Source organism: Ovis canadensis, chromosome 16, assembly GCF_042477335.2.
Source record: "Ovis canadensis isolate MfBH-ARS-UI-01 breed Bighorn chromosome 16, ARS-UI_OviCan_v2, whole genome shotgun sequence".
NCBI classification, from domain to species: Eukaryota; Metazoa; Chordata; class Mammalia; order Artiodactyla; family Bovidae; genus Ovis; species Ovis canadensis.
Genome location: NC_091260.1, coordinates 48,467,520 through 48,491,059, shown reverse-complemented (window position 1 = coordinate 48,491,059; position 23,540 = coordinate 48,467,520). Strand labels below are relative to the sequence as shown.

The following is a 23,540-nucleotide window of genomic DNA, read 5'->3' as shown; positions in this document are numbered from 1 at the left end:
GAATATTCTTCAGTTTCTAGGACTTTCCATTGGGTTCTCATCCTGACCAAATATATACTTGGTTTATTCCTTGTGACTGATACAGTGAAAACTGTATCAGTAGTTGTAGCTATAGTTGCTGGCTATTTCTCATCTGCCAGCAGTTGTAGAAATAAATGCCTGGGAGACGCTTGACTCTGGGCTTTGGTAAAAAGAAAGATCAAAATGAACCTTAAAGGTGGGCCAGTTTTAATGGGAAGACTTGCCTTAGATTTACAGTGTTTGAGAAAGAAAAAATAACCTTAAATGATCAATGAATTCAAGCTCTTCATTTTGCAGGAAAGGAAACAGGATATGCGATCCACCCAAGGTCACTCAGCTACTTTTGGGCAGAATCAGAATCTGGTTGTCCCGTTTGCTCAACCATTGGGCGCACTGTCCTGCACCGCCTGATCTTTGAGACAGCAGTTTCTGGAGCATCTTCCTCTTAAAAACAGTCATGACAATAGATAATGCTATGGATTGCCTTCTTTGCTAGGAGCTCATAATAAACCACAAAGAAGTTATTGTTATCCCCATTGTATAGACAAAGAAACCAAGGCATGGGGCAGTTCAGTAATTCACTCAAGGTCCATAGCCGGTGAATGGCAGAGGCCCCATTCAAGCTCATTTCTTGATTCTGGAACCATGGTCTTAACCAAAACCCCTGGGACCACAGTTTTAACTTTGCCAGTGAACCACAGTCCTCTTCCACATTTTCACCCAGAAGCAGCCGCTACTAACGCCTCAGACCAATGAAAGATCTTGTCTACTTCCCCTGATTTTCTCTCCTTCTCTTTTTCTCCCTCACCCCACCTCACTTCTCTCCTTAACATGCGATTCCAATAGTAGAAAGAAAACATGCTTTTTAAGGGTCAGTAAGGCTAGAGGGCTTCCCTGGTGGCTCAGCGGTCAAGAATCTGCTTGCCATGAGGGAGACCTGGGTTCGATCCCTGGGTCCTGCCTCTGCAGGAGAGCATGGCATCCCACCCCAGTAGTCTTGCCTGGAGAATCCCCATAGACGGAGGAGCCTGGCGGGCTACAGTCCACGGGGTCGCACAGAGTCAGACGCGACTAAGCAGCAGCAGCAGCAACAAGGCGAGAACAAGCTTCAAGGCACGTATTTAGCCTTTGCGCCACTAGGTGGCGGTGTGACTACTCAATGAGGCTGCTCTTAGAATGCTGGAGCTTTTAGAATTTTCCCCCCAAACAGGCTTTACTAAACGCTGAGTCTAGAGCAGGGGCCTCTGGATTCCTACAGGAGCTGGGAAGCCTTAGAAGTGAGCCGGTAGTTAAATGGATGGAAATAACAAACAGAAAGCATGGATTTGAACTTTTAACATAATTTTCCAAGATAAATGGAGTCCTTCCCAGACATTTCTGTTTGAAACAGAAGCCTAACTTCTTCAGTGTGTCCCATGAATTTACACTAAAATTCCATTGATATTCATGATCATCTTTAGTGGAGCATTTTAAAAGATATAGTTTTATTGAAAGGAACCATCTAGTCCTCCTGCCCCTCATTTATCATTAATTTCTAGGAGCATCAAAATATCTAAAGTTTGTGTCCTGCCTTGTATATACTTGTTTCAATCAACCTAAAATCCTTCCCAACAGTCTCTCAGCCTGTACATAAAAGCAAAGGCATGATTTGGCCTTATGTTCATAAACCCATCTATTTTTCTACACAGAGTAATCTCTAATGTTAAAATATGAAAATATTAATAAATATTAAATCTTTAATAATATTTATTATTATTAATACCCAATAAGTATGTATAATTTTATACTCACAACAAACCTAGGAGGTAAGTACTATTATTATTCTCATTGTTTTAGCAGAGGAAGCTGAGGCACAGAGAGGTTAGGCGACTGGCCCAGAGTCATGCTGTTGGTAGGTCCATTTTAATTACCTCATTGTAAGTTTAGTTAAAGGGAGTGGGGAAAAAGCACTGTGATATTTTCATGAGAGACCCCAATTCATACAAGAGGGCTGAAGGCACCAACTAAATTTCGGATTTCCTCAGATGACTTGTAGCCCTTGTCATTGGTCCCACTTTGCCAGAATTCCTTTTGAGAAGGCAAGGTTGATGGTAGCATAGCCCCCTTTCCCTAGTCTGTGTAGGAATTTCACATGAATCCCCACTTCCTGTTAGCTCTTAAGCTTTGGAGAAAAAAATGGAATTTGCTCTTCATCAAAAGTGTAAGACCAGGCTTGTCAGGAGCCAAGACTGACATCAATCATCTGTGCTCAATTAGGACTGTGGTTCCGGTTTAATGCTAGCAACAGCAGACGTAGGAAGAGCCATGTGTGAGAAGCCCCATCTAGAGCAAATGACAGACACATTTTTATCTGCTTATCACCCTCTGGCTACAATGAAACTGAGCTGTGGTGTCTGATGGCCACCTCTTCTGCTGTTTGCCAACAAAACATGCCTTTCTGTCAATGATTCCAGCCAGCACAATCTGTGCTGCCAGAATTTGGAGGCAGTACATTTTCCTGCTAAAAAAAAAAAAAAAATCCCGTGTTGATTTGAAAGAGGAAACCTGGGCAGAGCTGTTACCTGACTCCTGCAGAATGAAGTGGGAGGGTGGTCTCACTGAGGAGGTCTTCCAGGGGCCAGGGACAGGACCACTCCTTACTTTGGGCTGTTGTGTCTGCTCAGGAAGGAGAGTCCAAGCCCTCTGGCACTTTCTGAGCCCTGGCAAGGAGACGTCCAGGGGAACGGTTGAGTGATCCACGCTTCCCCCCACCCCACCCCACCAGGCTGATTTAGACAAGAAAAGTCCTCTTATGCCCTCAGGATATTGAGTAAGAAGGAGGAGGAAGAGGGGAACTAAAAAGTGTCTGCTCAGCCTGAAGGCTTCTGCTGACATTCCCGCCAAGCATGTGATATTTAAAAGAGTGAAACCAAGTCAAGGCTCTCCTGCTGCCCCTATGGCTGTCTAAGGGAGGAACCTGGAAGGCCTTTGGTTCCGTAACCTTCTTGCACTCCCAGGATTGTCTGCCTGCAGTGGAAGTCAAGGACGGGGAGCTGTGATTAAGGAGGTTCTCTCCCTAATATTTGGGACCCAATTGCATCTGTGGTTGGGAGGTGAAGTGGGCTGCTTGACTCTAGGAAGCTAAGGGGGTGAAGCAGGTGGAAAACCCAGCAGATTCACTCGTCTGCTCTTGGTTAGAGTTTTTTTCAAGCTCTGGAGAAAATGGGGTCTTCAAATGACAATCTATGTTAAGGGATTATCATTGGTACAATATGGGATTATAAGAAATGGTAGCTATTAATCTCCCCTATCTTCCATTCATTCATTCATTCATTCATTCATCCCTCATCCACATTAAGCATCTACTCTGTGGACCAAGCACTGTGCTAGCCTCGAAAGGTGAATGAGGCAAATCTCTTCCTCCAAGTGGTTCATAATCTTGTAGAGTTCATGCTGGTTAAATAATTTTCTTTTCTTCCATAGGCTTGACACACTTTGTGTGCCCAATCTGACTTATGACCTGTTTTACAGAGCCTCAAACTAAGAATGGGTTTCACATTTTTAAAGAGTTGTAAGAAAAACAAAAAAGCAGAAGAACAACAATAATCCATGACAAAGACTGTGAGTGAGTGAGTGATAAGTTGCCCAGTTGTGTCTGACTCTTTGCAACCCTATGGACCGTAGTCCGCCAGGCTCCTCTGTCCATGGAATTCTCCAGGCAAGAATACTGGAGTGGGTTGCCATTTCCTTCTCCAGGGGATCTCCCCCACCTAGGGATGGAACACCGATCTCCTGCATTGCAGGCAGATTTTTTACCATCTGAGTCATCAGGGAAGCTCTGACAAAGACTGTGTGTGGTCTGAAATATTTACTATTTGGCCCTTTGCAGAAAAAGTTTGCCAACATCCGTTCTATAGGAAGAGATTTCTTGCTTTTCAGCCAGGCATACAACTACACCAAATAGGATATTTTCCAGCCCCTCTTGACACTAGCTGTGGCCATGTGACTGAGTTCGGGCCAAGGGGGTCAAGGTGGGAGAGATCTGTAGAGCTTCTGCCTAGTGTTCTTAAGCTGGGCCTGTGATGCTTTTCTCTCCTAGAAGGCTGTGCAGGCCTAAGCAGCTCAGGTTCATTGATAACTAGGGCTTATTAATGCCCTAGCAATGGCAGAGTCAGAGGTGGAAGGAGGCTGGACCCTGGCACCAGGGAGCACCTTGACCATCCCTGGATTTTATTGGATGGTTACGAAGGAGAGAAAGAGAGAGGAGAAAAATGTGAACTTTTTAATTAATTTATTTATTTTGAGCTGCACTGCATGGCATGTGGGATCATGCCATGTTCCCTGACCAGGGATCAAACCTAAGTCCCCTGCCTTGGAAGTGCAGAGTCTTAATTGCTGGGCCACCTGGGAAGTCTCCCAAAATGTTAACTTTTAAAAGTCAGTCTTATGTTTCCTCTCCCCAACAACTTCTTCCTGATATGCAAAACAAAACAAAATCTGCCATGACCCAGAATGTGCCCTGTCTTCCTGGAAGATACTCCCTCTCTTTTCTTTCACCTGGTTCACTCCTGCTGGTGCTCCAAAGCCCAGTGTAGATTGATCACGTCTAACCTCAGTCCCTAAAGACCAGCGAAGGCGGCTGGCTTCCCTCTGTCTTCAGAGCTTTTAGCTGTTGGAATCTGTTTCTCCCTCTAGACCTTGAGCTCTTTGAGGGTGGACTGTGGCTTCTTTGTCTTTGAATCCAAGCTTCTCGTACATATACGTCCGTCACACAGAAGGCACTTTATAAATATTGTGAAATGAATTAATTTATTAGAGGCCAAGGATGGCTTCTTGGGGAGGATGCTTTTTTAATGCACTTATCTCAGGAAAAGATGTGTAGCAGTGTCTGCCTCTGAGGGGTAGACATAAATTTAGCTTTCCAAATGAGAAGAAATATGCACACTTAGAAAGATTATATTTTAAAAATTGAATGTTTGATTGGATTTGGAGGGTAACTGTGCTTGCTGATAGTGTCTGAATAGGTTTGAAGATTTAATAATAAAAAGCCATGAAGTCAGTTTAGAAACATGATGATTTGTTCCTGAAATCAAGGGAAGTATAGATACTTACCCAAATCTATCTTACTTGAGATGATCTTATCATTATGTAATAATAAACACTCAATTTCCCCCTTATTTTTGTAAAGTCTTTATAAAGGAAAATATGTGCAAGAATATATTATTTGACAATGATAACATAATAATAATGATAAAAATGTTATTTGCGTCTCCCTTTCCCCCTCTATCTTATGTAGGTTGTAATCAATAAATGCAAAAGCAAAACCCACTGTTTTTGGTGTAAACCTCTTTTACCATATGCTCTTGGTATATGTAACTAATTTTCTGAGCCAGAAAATTAATATAAGGCTTTCAAGACATCATATAGCAGTAGTATTTTTCCTCTTCATTTAGAGGAAAGAATACAAGATAAGAGGGGCCTATTTTTCTTCACATATAGTCCTTCTTGAGATGGCATTAACAGAATGTAGAGCTGGAAAGAATTCGTTGTACAATTATCTTTTTTTAAAGAAACCAACAATGACATGTTGATGTTTGGCATAAACCAGCACAATACTGTAAAGCAATTATCCTTCTATTAAAAATAAATAAATAAATAAAACTAAACTAAAAAAAAAAGAAGTCAGTAATGTAACATGGGGTTTGTATTTGAATATCTATTTTTCCTTATTTTTGTACCTACCCCCTAAAGCTTTCCATAAATCACAATAATTTAAAATTTTCTTAAACCATATGTTTGATCTTACGTTACATCTGCTACAGAATCATGGCTAACACCTCAGTGCTTCTGGATGTTATAATAAATGTTTAGCGCTCTGCTCCTCCCCCAGCAAGAACAATTCTAAGCAAATGATGAAGGAGTCAATGAATAGCTCATTCTTTGTGCACTTGAATACCAGGCTTTTTCTTCCTCATCCTGGGCAATTTTGTTGTGCAACACAAGGAAATAAAATACTACAGGAGGAAAATTAGTGTGATGAGAATGGAGGAATTCAGCTTTCTCAACTCATTATTTCTAGTAGCAGTACCTAGTTCAGAGAAGGAAATGGCAACCCACTGCAGTATTCTTGCCTGGAGAATCCCAGGGACAGAGGAGCCTGGTGGGCTGCCATCTATGGGGTTGCACAGAGTCACACACAACTGAAGCAACTTAGAAGCAGCAGCAGCAGCAGCAGCAGCAGCAGTACCTAGTTAGGATATCAGAACTTCTGTCTTTGTAATCCAGGCACATTCTTCTACTATCCTTATCTCATCCCATCCTCACCTCTACCCTAGGCTGAGCAATCTTACCCCATCTCCATTTGGTAATTACAACCTATAGCACTGGCCTGTTTATACGTATAGCCTGTGAGCAAGCTTGCTTTTCTGATTCTAAATTAAAATGTTTTTGCATCGAACCTGGACTGGCTAGTCCAGGTTCGATGCATGATACTGGATGCTTGGGTCTGGTGCACTGAGACAACCCAGAGGGATGGTACGGGGAGGGAGGAGGGAGGGGGGTTCAGGATGGGGAACACGTGTATACCTGTGGTGGATTCCTGTTGATGTATGGCAAAACCAATACAATACTGTAAAGTTATTAATCTCCAATTAAAATAAATAAATTGATATTAAAAAAATAAAAAATAAAATGTTTTTGTTGTTGTTTGGTTGCTAAGTCATGTCTGACTCTTTTGAGACCCCATGAACTGTAGCCTGCCAGGCTCTTCTGTCCATGGGATTTCCCAGGCAAGAAGATTGGAGTGGGTTATCATTTCCTTCTCCAGGGGACCTCCTCAACCCAGGGATGGAGCCCATGTTTCCTGTATTGGCAGGCGGATTCTTTACCACTGAGCCACCAGGGAAGCCCCCTAAATTAAAATATTGTGTGTATTATTGTTGTTACACTTTAGCAGTTATGACTCTTATTGTCCCTCAATTAAAAAAATGATGTATCATATATTAAATAATACTGATGAACTTATTTGTAGGGAAAGAAGAGACATAGACATAGAGAATGGACTTATGGACATGGGGAAAGAGAGGTTAGGACTAATTGAGAGAGTAGCACTGACATATATACATTGTCATCTGTAAAACAGATAGCCAGTGGGAATCTGCTGTTTAATATAGGGAGTCCAGCCTGATGCTCTGTGATGACCTAGAGCGGTGGGATGGGAGGAGGGTGGGAGGCTATAGAGAGAGAGGGCATATATATATATAGTTAAGACTGATTCATGTTTTTGTGAGGAATTAATAAAAATGGCTCAGACAGTAAAGACAGTAAATTGCTCAGCCTGCAATGCAGGAGACCCGGGTTCGATCCCTGGCTCAGGAAGATTCTCTGGAGAAGGAAATGGCAATCCACTCCAGTATTCTTGCCTGGAGAATCCCATGCACAGAGGTACAGTCCATGGTATTGCAAAGAATTGGACATGACTGAATGATTAACACTTTCACTTTTCACAATATAAACCAATGCAACATTATAAAGCAATTATCCTCCAATTAAAAATAAATAAAAATAAATAGAAAATGATGAACTCCACAGTCTAGTTCTGAGGGGAGTGAGTGACACAAAGCCAAGAGCTAGTCCTGCTGCGTCTCAAGGAGAGGTATTCTGGTTCTGGTGGCTGCGTTGACTCTGCTGTGCCTTTTAAAGCCTCTTGAGATTTACTCAGAACACAAGTCAGAACGTGTTTGGGAGTGAAAACGATTTGGCCTGAAGCTGGGCCTTCGCACAATCCCAAGGCTTCCTTTCCCAGGAGGGTCTGGGTGTAGTGTGAAGACAGATGGCACAGGCTTCTGCCTTCTGCTCGCTCAGCACATGAGTGCCTTTGGCAGGAGAGCCCGAGCCTCGCTCTGCTCCACCCTGAGGAGCGCAAGATGAAGCACAAATGAATCCAGAGCTTGGGGCTGCGCTGCTGACAACATATGCCTGGGCATCAGGAGTTCTGTCTCGGAGCCCATGCCGTACAATCACAGGTGGTCAAAGGTGGGTATTCCTGGAGTGAGTTCATCGCCTGAAGTCAGAAACCAGTCTACTCCAGACACACTGGCAGTTAGGATGAGAGTGGATCCCGTAGCAGGCAAGTCAAGAAACAGGTTCTGCTTATTTTTCTTGCCTTTAACAGCTAACTCTCAACCCCACCCTTCCTCCCCGCCCCCCAAAACACCTGCACACAAGTCAGAGAACCAGAAAAACAATGTAACCTGCAAGATTCAGGACCAGTTCCAGGTTAATGTGTGAAGAAAGAGTGGCTTTTCTCCACTTTCTTCCCCTTTTTCTCCCTCAGACCCCAAATTTCTTCTCAAACCTGCCTTTTTCTTTTTGCTTCTCAGGAAAGCAGAAAATGAGTTAATCAACCTCAAAGATTCTTCCAATACTGAGTGTCTTAAGATTCTAAACATGTGTTCAAAACAGGAAAAGGCAGGGGACTTGAACACCTTCCAAGTTTTCTGTCACTTGGGGTTCTATCAGTGAGCAGAACCGTTTGAAAGAGGCCAGTGATCTCTGAGCAGTGGGCCTGCGAGACCTTCACCTGTGTTCCCTCATCTCCTTCTTGAGTCCTCTCCTGAGCTTTGTCATGCAGAAAAGTGGTCATTCAAGACTTTTCACTGTCGTAGGTAGCAAAAAATATATATTTGAGCATGTGCTCCTAATATCTGGGTATTTATTAGTGATATCTATCTATCTATGTATGTATCCATCCATCCATCTATATTACTTTGGGAATACACTTTATCCATTATGAAATGTAAACAAAAATAAAAAAGATGAGATTTTTAAAAAGTATAGTAAATATATAACAATTTCTCTTCATCTTCAACAAACTGTCTTGAACCCTCCTTTGGAGGGTCCTCCACTTAGGAGACCACTGGAGAAGAGGAGAGAGACCACTGGAGAGAGGATGTTGGCAAAGGACCCAGAGCAGCAACAAAACCCGCATCCCCTGTGGTTGGTTCCACCCATTCAAATGGGTTAACCACTTGCTTTCTTTAACAGGCAAATCCAGCCACACCCTCTGTCTGATCCACAGCCATCTCCTCACCCCATTCTGAGCTCACTGCATTGCCTTTCCTGGGTCTGAGGCTCTCACCATGGCCCTCCTGACCAGATAACCACCTAAGGAACGTTATTACCTAAATGTCCAACAGGCACCACAGTCACCAATTCACAGGAGACTGAATTGAGAGCCCAGAAGCAGCTTTAGCCTCCTTTCTTTGCCCCCCAGGTCCACATCTCCCCGAACATCCTGGTGCCTCGCTATCCTGAGCACTTCAGCTCCTGCCCCAGTGCATTGCCGCCCTCACTTTCTGCCTCTGTAGCTTCAGTGGTCTCTTATGGAACTGCTCTGCCTCCAATCCTCTCTTCTCAGGCCTGCCAAGCATGCTCTTCCTTTGCTCCACTGGATCATGGTTGCTTAAGGCCCTTCAGTGGCTCTCCAATCCTTCAGAAAAAAAAATAAAAATGGAAACCCTTCACCACGGATGCGATGAGACTCTCCTTCATCCTCTTTGCCAAATCTTCAGGACATCACATGGCAGAGCATCTGCTTCTCTCATTTCCATAGGTTTCCCCCTCCTTCTTCATTGGTTAACCCATATCATCATTGAACTCCACTCAGAATCTACATCACCCGATGAAGCCTTCTCTGATCTTCCCTCTGGGCTTCAGGAAGATTTATTGTGTCAGTGATAACATTTTATGGTTTGGTTTCACTAAAATTTGCCAGGGCTAGGGCCCAATTCTTAATTTATCTGTGGGTCTTTAGAATAGTAGTTCTCACACTTTAATATTCAGACTAACAGCTGGAGGTGTTTTTAAAATAAGTGCAATTTCAGACTGAGTAGGTTTGGGGTAGAGCCCAGCCATGGGCATTTGCAACTAGATTCTTCTTCCAAGTGTTTCTCATCCACCTCCTCAGAGTTTCGCACAGAGGAGGAGCTAAGACTTTCCATTAATAGCAGTGAGAAAAAGAATTCTATTTCCTTCTTTTGTCTTTCTATCCCTGATAATCAAATGCACTAATATGGGCCAGTGTTAGTCCCTCAGACATGTCTGACTCTTGGCAACCCATGGACTGTAGCCCGCCAGGCTCCTCTGTCCATGGGATTTTCCAGGCAAGAATGCTGGGGTGGGTTGCCATTCCCTTCTCCAAGGGATCTTCCCAACCCAGGGATCAAATCTGGGTCTCGTGCATTGCATGCAGATACTTAACCACTGAGCCACCAGGGAGGCCCATAATATGGGCCAAGACAGACCATATTGACTCTGCTTTTGGAAGTGGGACCTTTGACAGACTATACCTGGGTACAGAGGTGCACCCCGCCCCCCCACCACACACACACACGCAGTATGAAGCTGACCTGCGGACCTGCTTTTGTTGCCTGTGAGTGAGTGTGTGTGTATGTACACACACATACACAAATTTATAGAAATCATATTTATTGCTAACAATTAAAAATAGTTTAAAAAACACAAGAAGTTCTTCTCATGTGCCTCTTAGCCATCTGTATGTCTTCTCTGGAGAAGTACCTATTTAGGTCTTCCATTTGGATTGGGTTGTTTGTATTTTTGATATTGAGCTGTGCATGTGTGCATGCTAAGTCATTTCAGTCGTGTCCTATGAACCTAAGGACTGTAGCCTGCCAGGATTCTCAATCCATGGGATTTTCTAGGCAAGAGTACTGGAATGGGTTTGGGCTCCTCCAGGGGGTCTTCCTGACCCAGGGATTCAACCCTGGTATCCTGCTTTACAGGCAGAGTCTTTACTACTGAGCCACTGGGGAAGCTCCCGATATTAAGCTGCATGAGCTGTCTGTTTATTTTGGAAATTAATCCCTTATCATTTGCGTATATTTTCTCCTATTCAGAGGGTTGTCTTATCTTGTTTACAGTTTCCTTTGCTGTGTAAAAGCTTTTAGGTTTAATTAGGTCCCATTTGTTTATTTTTGTTTTTATTTTCATTACTCTAGGAGGTGAGTCAAAAAAGATCTTGCTGCAATTTACATCCAAGACTGTTCAGAAAGTAACAAAACATTGTAAAGCAACTATCCTCCAATAAAAACTAAAAAAAAAAAGAGGGTAGGAGAACTCTTCTAGATTAAAAATACCAAAGAGACATAACAATGAAATGCAATATGTAAATCTTGACTGGATTCTGATTTGAACAAAAACATGTATAAAATAATGCAGGGGTAATTGGAGAAATTTTCATATGGGCAGTTGAATGATAAAGAAATTGCTACTTTTCTTAGGTGTGATAACGGCATTATAGTTAAAAATGGAGAAGGTGCTTATTCTTAAGAAGTATATGGTTAAATTTCTAGAGATGAATTGTCATGATTTGCATAACTTACTTTTGCTGGTTCAGGAAATCATTTATACGTATACATAGAAAGAAAGAAAGATAGTGCTAAGTCATGTCCGAGTCTTGCGATCCTATGAACTGTAGCTTGCCAGGCTCCTCTGTCCATGGAATTCTCCAGGCAAGAATACTGGAGTGGGTTGCCATTTCCTTCTCCAGGGGAACTTCCTGACCCAAGAATTGAACCCAAGTCTCCCACACTGCTGGTAGATGCTTTATCAACTGAGCTACGTGGGAGGTAGCATACATATACATAAAACGTGGCAAAAAGTTAACAACTGGGTGAGTCTAGCTGAAGGGAATACAGTTGTTTGCTGTAGTATTGCTTAAGCTTTTCTGTAGATGTAAAACTTTAAAAAAAAGGGGAACATGTAAAAACTAGAGTGATTTCACGTAATTATTCAGATTTATGGCTTTCCTTGAAAAGTCTGAAAACCTGATTCAAAAATTAACTGAAGTTTCACTGAGCCTCTATGACTTGCTAGAACTATACTTAGGAGGCTTCCCTGGTAGTTCAGTGGTAAAGAATCTGCCTGTAATGGAGGAGATCCAGGCTTTATCCTTGGGTTGGGAAGATCCCCTGGAGGAGGGCATGGCAACCCACTCCAGTACTCTTGCCTGGAGAATCTCATGGACTGAGGAGCTTGGCAGGCTATAGTCCATAAAGTTGCAAAGAGTCAGACACAACTGAAGCCAACTGAGCACGCACACACAGCTCACGCTTACATGGGGCTTCCAAGGTGGCACTAGTGGTAAAGAAAACCCACCTGCCAAGGCAGGAGACACAGGTTCAATCCCTGGGTTAGGAAAATTCCCCTGGAGGAGGGCATGGCAACCCACTCTACTACTCTTGCCTGGAGAATCCCATGGACTGTGGAGCCTGGCAGTCTACCGATCATAGGGTCACAAAGAATCAGTCATGACTGAAGTGACTTATCATGCAGGCATGCATACTTAGATCATTAAAATCACCTCCCTAGCCAGAGGAGGCATTTTATTTGCAATTCATGAGATGGAGGTCAAGAACTCTTGAAGTTCTCCTCCTGGATTCTCTTGCAGAGTTGTGTCTCTTAAATCCAACAAGACTGACCTTAGGTGTCTTTTGTTGGGGAAAGCTTTCACCTTTCACCTTGAGGAGGCCAAATGGGAACTAGGGAACAGAAGGCTAGGGCTTGCCATGTAGGCTGTGTCTGTTCTTGATACACACAGAGCCTAGAGTGACCAGATTGGGATATGAGGTGAAAGATCCAGTGAGCAGCAGTGGGTGACTCTTAACTGGAGCAGTTATCATCTCCATCTTCTGAGATTTGAGATCCTGGCCACACAAATCAGGACAAACCAGCACTGACCTTGGTGGGTAGAGAATCACAGTGAAATCATGATGGAGACTGTCTTTGGGACGCCATGGTGGGAAACTGGCCTGAGGAGGAATGATGTCTGATTTCAACTTTCTGTATACAGTTTACTCTTTACATATTAAAAAAGACTTCAAGCAAATGTAACAAAAGTCTTGGTTATGGATCCATTGGTGTTTGTTGTATACTTCTTTGTGCCCCCTCCCCCATTTTAAATATTTCTCAAAAATAAACAAAGCAAAATATTACTTCTACCTCCCGAAAGTGTCCCACGTCCTGGACATGAAAACTTAGGAACTGTTGTTGCCTACAGAACTGAAGAAAGCAGCAGTATAAGCTCTCATTTTCCTGAAGATGAAAAACCACAGATTTTAATTTTAAGTCACTAGGGTCAATGTTTTTTGATATGGCGAGTTTCCCCTTAATTTCCCAGCAGTTAAATAAAGAGGTTATGAAAGGAAAATACAAGGCAGAAAATGTGTGAGATCTTTCTTATGTGTGATGTAATTTCCCTTTTCTTTTTTCTGACTCTGGAAGCTAATAAAGCAAGATCCCTCCCTTATGATGTAATCTCCCCTCGTTTTTGATTTTGGAAGCTAATAAAATTTAAAAACACAGTTTTAGTACTACAACTGACGAGTCTCTGCGGATTTTAGCTAAATACCTCCTTTTCTCACTGTGAAATTAGGTAGGTTCTTTTGGCCCATTCTCATCCTTAGTAATACATGAAAATAAAGCAGGATAGTAAAAAGGTTTTATCTTGTGGTGACGTCATGCAGAGGGTCCCATCTCTCTGTGCGGGAGGGTATGGCTGCCACACAAGACTGGGCTCAGTTCCAACAGAATATCCTGCTTCATGGGCTCATATGCGGCTGGGGCTGATGGAAATAATCTGGGGTTTAGGATCCCAGGCATGGGGAGCTGAGTCTTTTAGAAGATGAAGACTGATACTCTTTTACTAAGGGCAGAACTTAAAACACGAGTAGGACAATGAGCCCTATTGGGACGGGCCTGAGTTTACGCTTTCCCATATGGGACGGCTGGATGTGTGCACAAGATGCTAAGCTGATTTGTCCCGTAGGCTCTGCAGTGTGAATGGAGAAAGCCCAAGGAGAAACCAGCCATCACCCGGAACCAAATGAAAGGACACCAGAAACTATGAACTCTCCTATCAGTTTACAGGCAATCTCAGCAGAATCAGTTGGAACCCAAAACTCTTTAAAGTCTGATGAAGAGGAGTGAGTTTGAGGTATATTCTTGGAGATTCATCTTTTAAATTTATATTTTCCATCAGTTAGCAATATAATTTGGCCTGCTCCGTAAAATTGATAATTATGGCTATGTTTTATTGAAGATTAACATGTTTCAGGCAAGGTAGATGAGACTTCCTATATATTATCTAATTTAGTCCTCACATGACTGCTACGTCTTCCCTGATGGCTCAGCAGGTAAAGAATCCACCTGCAGTGCAGGAGACATGGGTTAGATCCCCAGGTTGGGATCCCCCTGGAGAGGGAAATGGCAACCTATGCCAGGTATTCTTGCCTGGAGAATCCCATGGACAGAGGAGCCTTGCAGGCTATAGTTCATAGGATTGCACAGAGTCAAGACAGGACTGAGCATGAGTGCAAGGATGCTTATTACGTTGATCTTACAGATAAGAGCACTCAGGTTTAGAAATACAAAGTGAGTGATCTAAGGGCTGAAGAGATCCTCTCCAAACAGGTATATAGGTAATACCTCAAGGTGATATCTCAAGGGCTTCCCTTGTGGCTCAACCGGCAAAAAATCCGCCTGCAATGTGGGAGACCTGGGTTCATTCCCTGGGTTGGGAAGATCCCCTGGAGAAGGGAAAGGTTACCTATTCCAGTAATCTGGCCTGGAGAATTCCATGGACTGTATTGTCCATGGGTTGGAGAGTCGGACACAACTGAGTGACTTTCACTTTCAGGCCCTGTCGGTAAGCATTCAGATACAGCTATTGCTGATCTAATGCAGAAATATTTTGGCTAATGTCAATTTCTGTAGCATCTTTCAAGCTATAAAGTTGGTGAAGTGAATTTGCCGTTCATAGCTATATGGTTGGCTCTGGGGTAGTCCTGCCTAGATCAGTGTTTGCTCTGACTTCTACAGCATGGGACACCTAGCAATGATTAGGCCATATTTTGACCACTTTCTTGGATTGGTGTAACAGCACAGCACCCAAGGTCTGAGATTGGACTATAGCTGATTTTAAAAGTTTTAAAAGCTGTAGAAGACTTTTTTTTAAAATGAAATTTGTGTTAATAGTAGACATAAGTTAAAATCACTCTAGTAGAGGCTGGGGTGTCAGAAACTCATTTCTCCTACCCCAACTTATGGATTCATCTCCTTGAAATTCCTAAGACTCCTTAGAGCAATCTGAAATTACTTTGCTATAGTGTTAGTAGAGGGACAGGGATTCCTGCTGGCCCCAGGCTAGCCATACGAAGAATGCAACATAATCTTGCACAAATATATTTTCATTTTAAGAGGAAAATATACTCATTTGATATCATGATATTGATTGATATTGATTAGGGAGAGGAGGAAGATAAAGATGAGGAGGAGTGAGAGCTATTAATCAAGAAATATTTACTAAGGGAGACAGTGTGATGAAATAGACAATGGTGTTTGGCTCAGAGCCAAACAGCTCTAGTTTCCAGCCACAACTGTTGTTGCACTTGGACTTCTGTGTGATCTTGGATGTGTCCTTACTTAATTTTGAGCCTCAAGTTCAAGGATTAAATTAGATGATTTTTGCAAAAGCACTTAGCACGGTGCTTGGCACATGGAATGTGTGGACTAAATGTTGGATCAACCTTTTGCATCTGTACTGAGTACTTTTTAGGCGACAAGGCATTCTATAATCAAAGATGAATAAGGCCAAATTTCCACTCAAGAAACTCAAGGCTGTTTGGGGAAGAACAACACATTTTTTTGGAAAATTTGTAGTATAATGATTGTTACAGGCAGTGTATTTTAAGCACCAAATAAGAAGTCCAGACAAGAAAAATTATTGTGCACTTGGAGTGATCCTGAAATACTGCCTGAGGAGCGGGCAGGGTTTGGTGGGGTGAAAAATGAGAATGGTGGAAACAACAGGAGAAAGCATGCTAATAAGGAGGATCTCAGAGGCTACATAATTCTGGGAGATGAACAGACAAACAGATAAGTATTTCTCTTCACTGAGCGGGGAACTGAGACAGAGAAGTCTATAGTCTCACAGAGTCAGCAATTCCCAGCTGCACCCTGTCCGACTGGGTGACAGTTATTAAACCACATAACTGTTGACGTGGTCTTTGAAGGCGGGTAAGGCAAGGTTGGATCACCAAAATAATAACAGACTTTTTACTTAGGTGATAAGACTTGAAAAGTGGTTATAAGCAGGAGACAAGCCAGAAGACAAGCTTCAGGAAGCAGAGAAGTACATCATCAAACAGTTTGATTTAGTCTGGAATCTTGGGACATGAAAGTGAAAGTGAAAGTGAAAGTGAAAGTGAAGTCGCTCAGTCATGTGTGACTCTTTGCGACCCCATGGACTGTAGCCTATCAGGTTCCTTCGTCCATGGGATTTTCCAGGCAAGAGTGTTGGAGTGGATTGCCATTTCCTTCTCCAGGGGATCTTCCTGACTCAGGAATCGAACCCACGTCTACCACATTGCAGGGAGACACTTTACCGTCTGAGCCACCAGGGAAGGCCAGGGACATGGATTAGTGTAGAGCAATTAGCAGTGGCAAACCTTCTCTGAGCCTAAGATAAGACTGATTGAAAGAAGGAGTCTGAAAGATATTTGAGAACATACACACACATACACATACGTGTGCATGCACACACATGCACACACAGGCACATGTAGATGAATACCAATGCTCTTCAATAGTCAGTTTTTATTAAAATGAACATTGCATTCTTGTATAAAAGGGATCAATTTAATATAAATGTCCCTAATAGCCTATATTACGTAAAAGTACATCCTGTGAAGCTAAACAGACTAATAAGCCATTGGAAAGATAGTCAGTGTTAATTTGGACATCAGTCTATCCATTCTCTTTGCAATAACTCACAGTGGCAGCAAGTCTCACAAGTAGCAACCATATGCTGTGACCACACTCAGCCCAAGTTGCCAACAGACATGCCATGTTCTCAAATTAATGTTGAATTGTTAAGCCACAGGGAACTCTACTCAGTACTCTGTAATGATCTATATGGAAAAAGAATGTTAAAAAGAATGAATATATGTATATGTATAACTGATTCACTTTATTATATAGCAGAAAGTAACACTTCATTATAAATCAACTACACTCCAATAAAAATCAATTTAAAAACTGAATTGTAATTGAAAACCATTGTAGATATGACAGTTTAAATATTTTATGAAATAAAACAATTTGTATGCAACTGAAAAGAGTTGGCAACTATTTGTCAAATAAATGGTTTGATTTATGAGAAAAGATTAAAGACTTAGATGCAATCTCCAAAGAGCTATGGATAATGATTTGATTGAATAAATAACAGTGGTCAGCATTTTTAGCAAAGTTTTCTGGTCAAGCTTAGAAACAGGGTTCAATTTGCTCTTTTCTTTCTTCAGTTAATCATTATCCAAAGGCCATTAATTTTGTTTATACTCACCATATTCTAATACAAAGATTCTCAAGCTTTTGATTTCAAAACTACATTGCACACCTAAAAATGTTCATTGCAACACTATTTACAATACTTAAGACATGGAAGCAACCTAAATGTCCATCAACAGATGAGTGGATAATGGATAAAAATGTGGTACATATATATGATGGAATACTACTCAATCATAAAATAAAATGAAATAATGCCATTTGCAGCAACACAGATGGACACAGAGATTATCATACTCAGTGAAGTAAGCCAGGGAAAGAAATGAGACAAATGTCATATGATATCACATATATGTGGAATCTAAATATATATACATATGTATATATACAAATGAACCTGTTTACAAAACAGAAATAAACCCACAGACATAGAAAACAAACTTATGGTTACTAGGAGGAAAGGGGTGAATAGGGATAAACTGGGAGTTTGGGACTAACACATACATACTACACACTATATATAAAATAGATAACCAACAAGGACCTACAGCACAGCACAGAGAACTATACTTAATATTTTGTAATAACCTATAAAAGAAAATAATCTGAAAAAGAATATACATATATATACACACACAGCTGAAGCACTGAGCTCATATATCTGAAAGTAATACAACATTGTAAATCAACTATACTTTAAAAAAAAAGAAATATTGGAAGATCCTAAATAGTTTTCATGAATGTGGATAGTAGCTGAGAACATTTTCATTTATTAATTCATTTAAAATGACAATAGTAAATTATTACATATTAGCATGGATAACACTTTTATGAAAAATATGTTTTCTAAAACAAAAAATTTAATGAGAAGCATAGCACTGTTTTACATTTTTGTAAATGTCTTCAATGTATGGGTAGTAGAAAACAGCTATATTCTCCTATTTGGTCTACATTCAATCTGTGGTGACATATTCTTTTTTTGGGGGGCGGTGAAATATGTGCTATATGGCCTCATACATATATGTATCTGGAAAAGGGAAGTATAACATTAGCTTTTTCATATAATTTTGGGGTCTCTGAAAAATTCCACTGAACATTCATGAGAGAATGATAATAAAAAAGGCAAATAACATCTTAGTAGTATTATGTAGATAGCATCAACCCTGTCCAATCCATGAAAAGGAGTTGGTGATTCCCAGGGGATCTTCAGACCACGCATTGAGAATCTCTGCTCTAGCCTTTCTCTGGCTTTATGTGGGGCAGATGTATTTTCAGGGGACTTGGGGTTTCCTGTTATCTATAGATGATTCTTCAGGTTAACTAAGTAGACACTTCAAATGTATGATATTCAGCCTTCCTGGCATGTTTCTAGGTATTCTAACAGAATCTTCTACCTAGTTCCATTATAAAGGCCCCATGATCACAGCACACATATGTCAGATAGTCTGATTTTGCAGGGAGCTAGGAGGAATCTGGGCTTCCCTGATAGCTCAGTTGGGAAAGAATCTGCCTGCAATGTAGGAGCTGCTGCTGCTGCTGCTAAGTCGCTTCAGTCGTGTCCGACTCTGTGCGACCCTATAGACCCCGGTTCCTGGGTTGGGAAGATATGCTGGAGGAACAATGGGCTATCCATTCCAGTATTCTTGGGCTTCCCTTGTGGCTCAGTTGGTAAAGAATATGCTTGCAATGCGGGAGACCTGGGTTTGATCCCTGGGTTGGGAAGATCCCCTGGAGAAAGGAAAGACTACCCACTCCAGTATTCTGGCCTAGAGAATTCCATCGACTCTATAGTCTGTGGGGTTGCAAAGAGTCAGACATGACTGAGCAACTTTCAATTATGGGCTTCCCTTGTGGCTCAGCTGGTAAAGAATCCACCTACAATGTGGGAGATCTGGGTTTGATGCCTGGGTTGGGAAGATCCCCTGGAGAAGGGGAAGAAAGAAAAAAATAGAGGAAAACAATAGAATGATAAAGACTAGAGATCTCTTCAAGAAAATTAGAGATACCAAGGGAACATTTCATGCAAAGATGGGCTCAATAAAGGACAGAAATGGTATGGCCCTAACAGAAGCAGAAGATATTAAGAAGAGGTGGCAAGAAAACATGGAAGAAATATACAAAAAAGCTCTTCATGACCCAGATAATCACAATCATGTGATCACTCACCTAGAGCCAGACATCTTGGAATGTGAAGTCAAGTGGGCTTTAGGAAGCATCACTACGAACAAAGCTAGTGGAGGTGATAGGATTCCAGTTGAGCTATTTCAACTCCTAAAAGACGATGCTGTGAAAGTGTGGCACTCAATATGCCAGCAAATTTGGAAAACTCAGCAGTGGTCCCAGGATTGGAAAAGGTCAGTTTTCATTCCAATCCCAAAGAAAGGCAATGCCAAAGAATTCTCAAACTACCACACAATTGCACACATCTCACATGCTAGCAAAGTAATGCTCAAAATTCTCCAAGCCAGGCTTCAACAGTATGTGAACTATGAACTTCCAGATGTTCAAGCTGGATTTAGAAAAGGCAGAGGTCAAATTGCCAACATCTGTTGGATCACTGATAAAGCAAGAGAGTTCCAGAAAAGCATCTACTTCTGCTTTATTAAATATGCCAAAGCCTTTGACTGGGTGGATCATGACAAACTATTGAAAATTCTGAAAGAGATGGGAATACCAGACTACATGACCTGCCTCCTGAGAAATCTGTATGCAGGTCAAGAAGCAGCAGTTAGAACTAGACATGGAACAACAGACTGGTTCCAAATAGGGAAAGGAGTACATCAAGGCTGTATATTGTCACCCTGCTTATTTAACTTATATGCAGATTACATCATGAGAAACGCTGGACTGGACTGAATGATCCAGTGATCAATGAAGCACAAGCTGGAATCAAGATTGCCAGGAGAAATATCAATTATCTCAGATATGCAGATGGAACCACCCTTATGGCAGAAAGTGAAGAAGAACTAAAGAGCCTCTTGATGAAAGTAGAAGAGGAGAGTGAAAAAGTTGGCTTAAAACTCAACTTTCAGAAAACTAAGATCATGGCATCTGGTCCCATCACTTCATGGCAAATAGATGGGGAAACAGTGAGAGACTTTATTTTTGGGAGCTCCAAAACCACTGCAGATGATGACTGCAGCCATGAAATTAAAAGACATTTACTCCTTGGAAGAAAAGCTTTGACCAACCTAGACATCATATTAACAGCAGAGACATTACTTTGTCAACAAAGATCTGTCTAGTCAAGGCTATGGTTTTTCCAGTAGTCATGTATGGATGTGAGAGTTGGACTATAAAGAAAGCTGAGTGCTGAAGTATTGATGCTTTTGAACTGTGGTGTTGGAGAAGACTCTTGAGAGTCCCTTGGACTGCAAGGAGATCCAGCCAGTCCATCCCTGGGAAATCAGTCCTGAATGTTCATTGGAAGGACTGATGCTGAAGCTGAAACTCCAATAGTTTGGCCACCTGATGTGAAGAACTGACTCATTGGAAAATACCCCAATGTTGGGAAAGATTGAAGGTGGGAGGAGAAGGGGAGGACAGAGGATAAGATGGTTGGATGGCAGCACTGACTCAATGGACATGAGTTTGAGTAAGCTGCGGGAGTTGGTGATGGACAGGGAAGCCTGGCCTACTGCAGTCAATGGGGTCATAAAGAGTTGGACATGACTGAACAACTGAACTGAACTGAACTATGGAGGAATTTGAAAAAAGGTCACTCAAAGAGGTTGTTTTGTTTTTAATTAGTTATGTTTTATTATTAATATGACTGTCTTAGAGTTAATTTCAGGTAAGGAGAAATATAATCTTAGATACATTTGATAATTAGACATGTATTAGTTTAGTTTATGTATTTTAAAATATTTATTGATAAGCAAACAAACTTAATGGTTATCTCCTGTGGGACCTTGTCCCAGGAAATGGGATTGTAAAACTGAATCAAACAGTCCTATTGTGCCAAGAAGCTCACAGTCCTTGAAATATGAAAAAGTAATAACAAAACCACAGAGTTCATAAACACAAATTGAATAATCAATTTAAATTTTATGGCAGAAAAGAGGCCAATTGGCTGGTGAAGCAATGGAATTGCTTTCCTGTTTGTTTCATGACTAGGAATGGAGGCAAGAAGTGATGACTGTCAGAAAGCTTGAAATGAAGAGGGAATTATGGATAAGACCCCAAAGAATAGCTTTTACTTTCCCAGTCAGCGCTGGATCTTAAAAATGTTTTTCTTGAGAAGTGAACAAAGGTGACATTTCTACCCTTTGGGCTTAGAAGTGGCTCAGTGCACATTTCGAAAATAAATAACTCCTGGGTGATTTGATGCAGATGTCATTTACAGCTGTCCAAGTAGGGGCACAGGGATTGTCAACAATTTGCCACAAATCTGTATTTAGAATTTGGCAGAATTCATGAAATGTAGACTATTTGTGTATAGAAAAGCTTGCTTCCTCATACACTGCTTAAATATTTAGTTGTTTTTTTAAAAAAATATTTTTGTGGCAGACAACTGAGTGTCCCTATAGGAGCTGCCATCTTTATTCTACACACACTTGTTAAACATTTCTGAGCACTTATTAAGCACCAAGTGTTGAATAAAGTGGTGAATAAAACCCTAAATTAGCTTCTTATTTGCCAGAACTTGTAGTTAATATATCATTTGTTGCTGCTGCTGCTGCTAAGTCGCTTCAGTCATGTCCTACCCTGTGCGACTCCATAGATGACAGCCTACCAGACTCCCCCGTCCCTGGGATTCTCCAGGCAAGAATACTGAAGTGGGTTGCCATTTCCTTCTCCATAATATATCATCAGTTGGTATGAATTGCATGAAACATATATTTTTCAACAGAACTACTTATAAACTTTTAGAGGAGTGCTGTCTAATAGGTTTTTTTTTTTTTTTGTAATGTAGAAATGCTCTATATCTGTGCTATCTTATGTGTAGCCATTAACCATATTCCACTACTGAGCACTGAAATGTGGCTAGTACAGCTGAGGAACTGAATTTTAAATTTTATTTACATCTCATTAATAAAATTTAAATAGCCACATGTGGCTCAGTTCAGTTCAGTTCAGTCGCTCAGTCGTGTCTGACTCTTCGCGACCCCATGAACTGCAGCACGCCAGACCTCCCTGTTCAACACCAACTCCTGAGTTCACTCAAACTCATGTCCATTGAGTTGGTGATGCCATCCAGCCATCTCATCCTCTGTTGTCCCCTTCTCCTCTTGCCCCCAATCCCTCCCAGCATCAGACTCTTTTCCAATGAGTCAACTCTTCGCATGAGGTGGCCAAAGTATTGGAGTTTAAGCTTTAGCATCATTCCTTCCAAAGAAAACCTAGGGCTGATCTCCTTTAGAATGGACTGGTTGGATCTCCTTGCAGTCCAAGGGACTCTCAAGAGTCTCCTCCAACACCACAGTTCAAAAGCATCAATTCTTTGGTGCTCAGCCTTCTTCACAGTCCAACTCTCACATCCATACATGACCAATGGAAAAACCATAGCCTTGACTAGACGGACCTTTGTTGGCAAAGTAATGTCTCTGCTTTTGAATATGCTATCTAGGTTGGTCATAACTTTCCTTCCAAGGAGTAAGCGTCTTTTAATTTCATGGCTACAATCACCATCTGCAGTGATTTTGGAGCCCAAGAAAATAAAGTCTGACACTGTTTCCCCATCTATTTCCCATGAAGTGATGGGACCAGATGCCATGATCTTCGTTTTCTGAATGTTGAGCTTTAAGCCAACTTTTTCACTCTCCTCTTTCACTTTCATCAAGAGGCTTTTTAGTACCTCTTCACTTTCTTCTATAAGGGTGGTGTCATCTGCATATCTGAGATTGTTGATATTTCTCCCGGCAATCTTGATTCTAGCTTGTGCTTCTTCCAGCCCAGCCTTTCTCATGATGTACTCTGCATAGAAGTTAAATAAGCAGGGTGACAATATACAGCCTTGATGTACTCCTTTTCCTATTTGGAACCAGTCTGTTGTTCCTTGTCCAGTTCTAACTGTTGCTTCCTGACCTGCATATAGGTTTCTCAAGAGGCCAGTCAGGTGGTCTGGTATTCCCATCTCTTTCAGAATTTTCCACAGTTTATTGTGTTCCACACAGACAAAGGCTTTCCCTTGTGGCTCAGCTGGTAAAGAATCTGCCTGCAATGTGGGAGACCAG

The 23,540-nt window shown here is 41.6% G+C and overlaps 1 protein-coding gene across 3 annotated transcripts in view; it reads right to left on the bottom strand.

Moving 5' to 3' along the window:
- FYB1 (FYN binding protein 1) overlaps positions 1–23,540 on the bottom strand; it is a 172,546-nt gene that overhangs the window by 116,981 nt on the left and 32,025 nt on the right. Inside the window, exon 1 of one of the 3 annotated variants that reach the window (XM_069555985.1) lies at positions 2,583–2,808. The exons of the other annotated variants lie outside the window; for them this stretch is intronic. The gene's annotated coding sequence lies outside the window, so the exon portion shown is untranslated. Of the gene's footprint in view, positions 1–2,582; positions 2,809–23,540 lie in introns of those variants that run through there. 3 annotated transcript variants of the gene reach the window in all.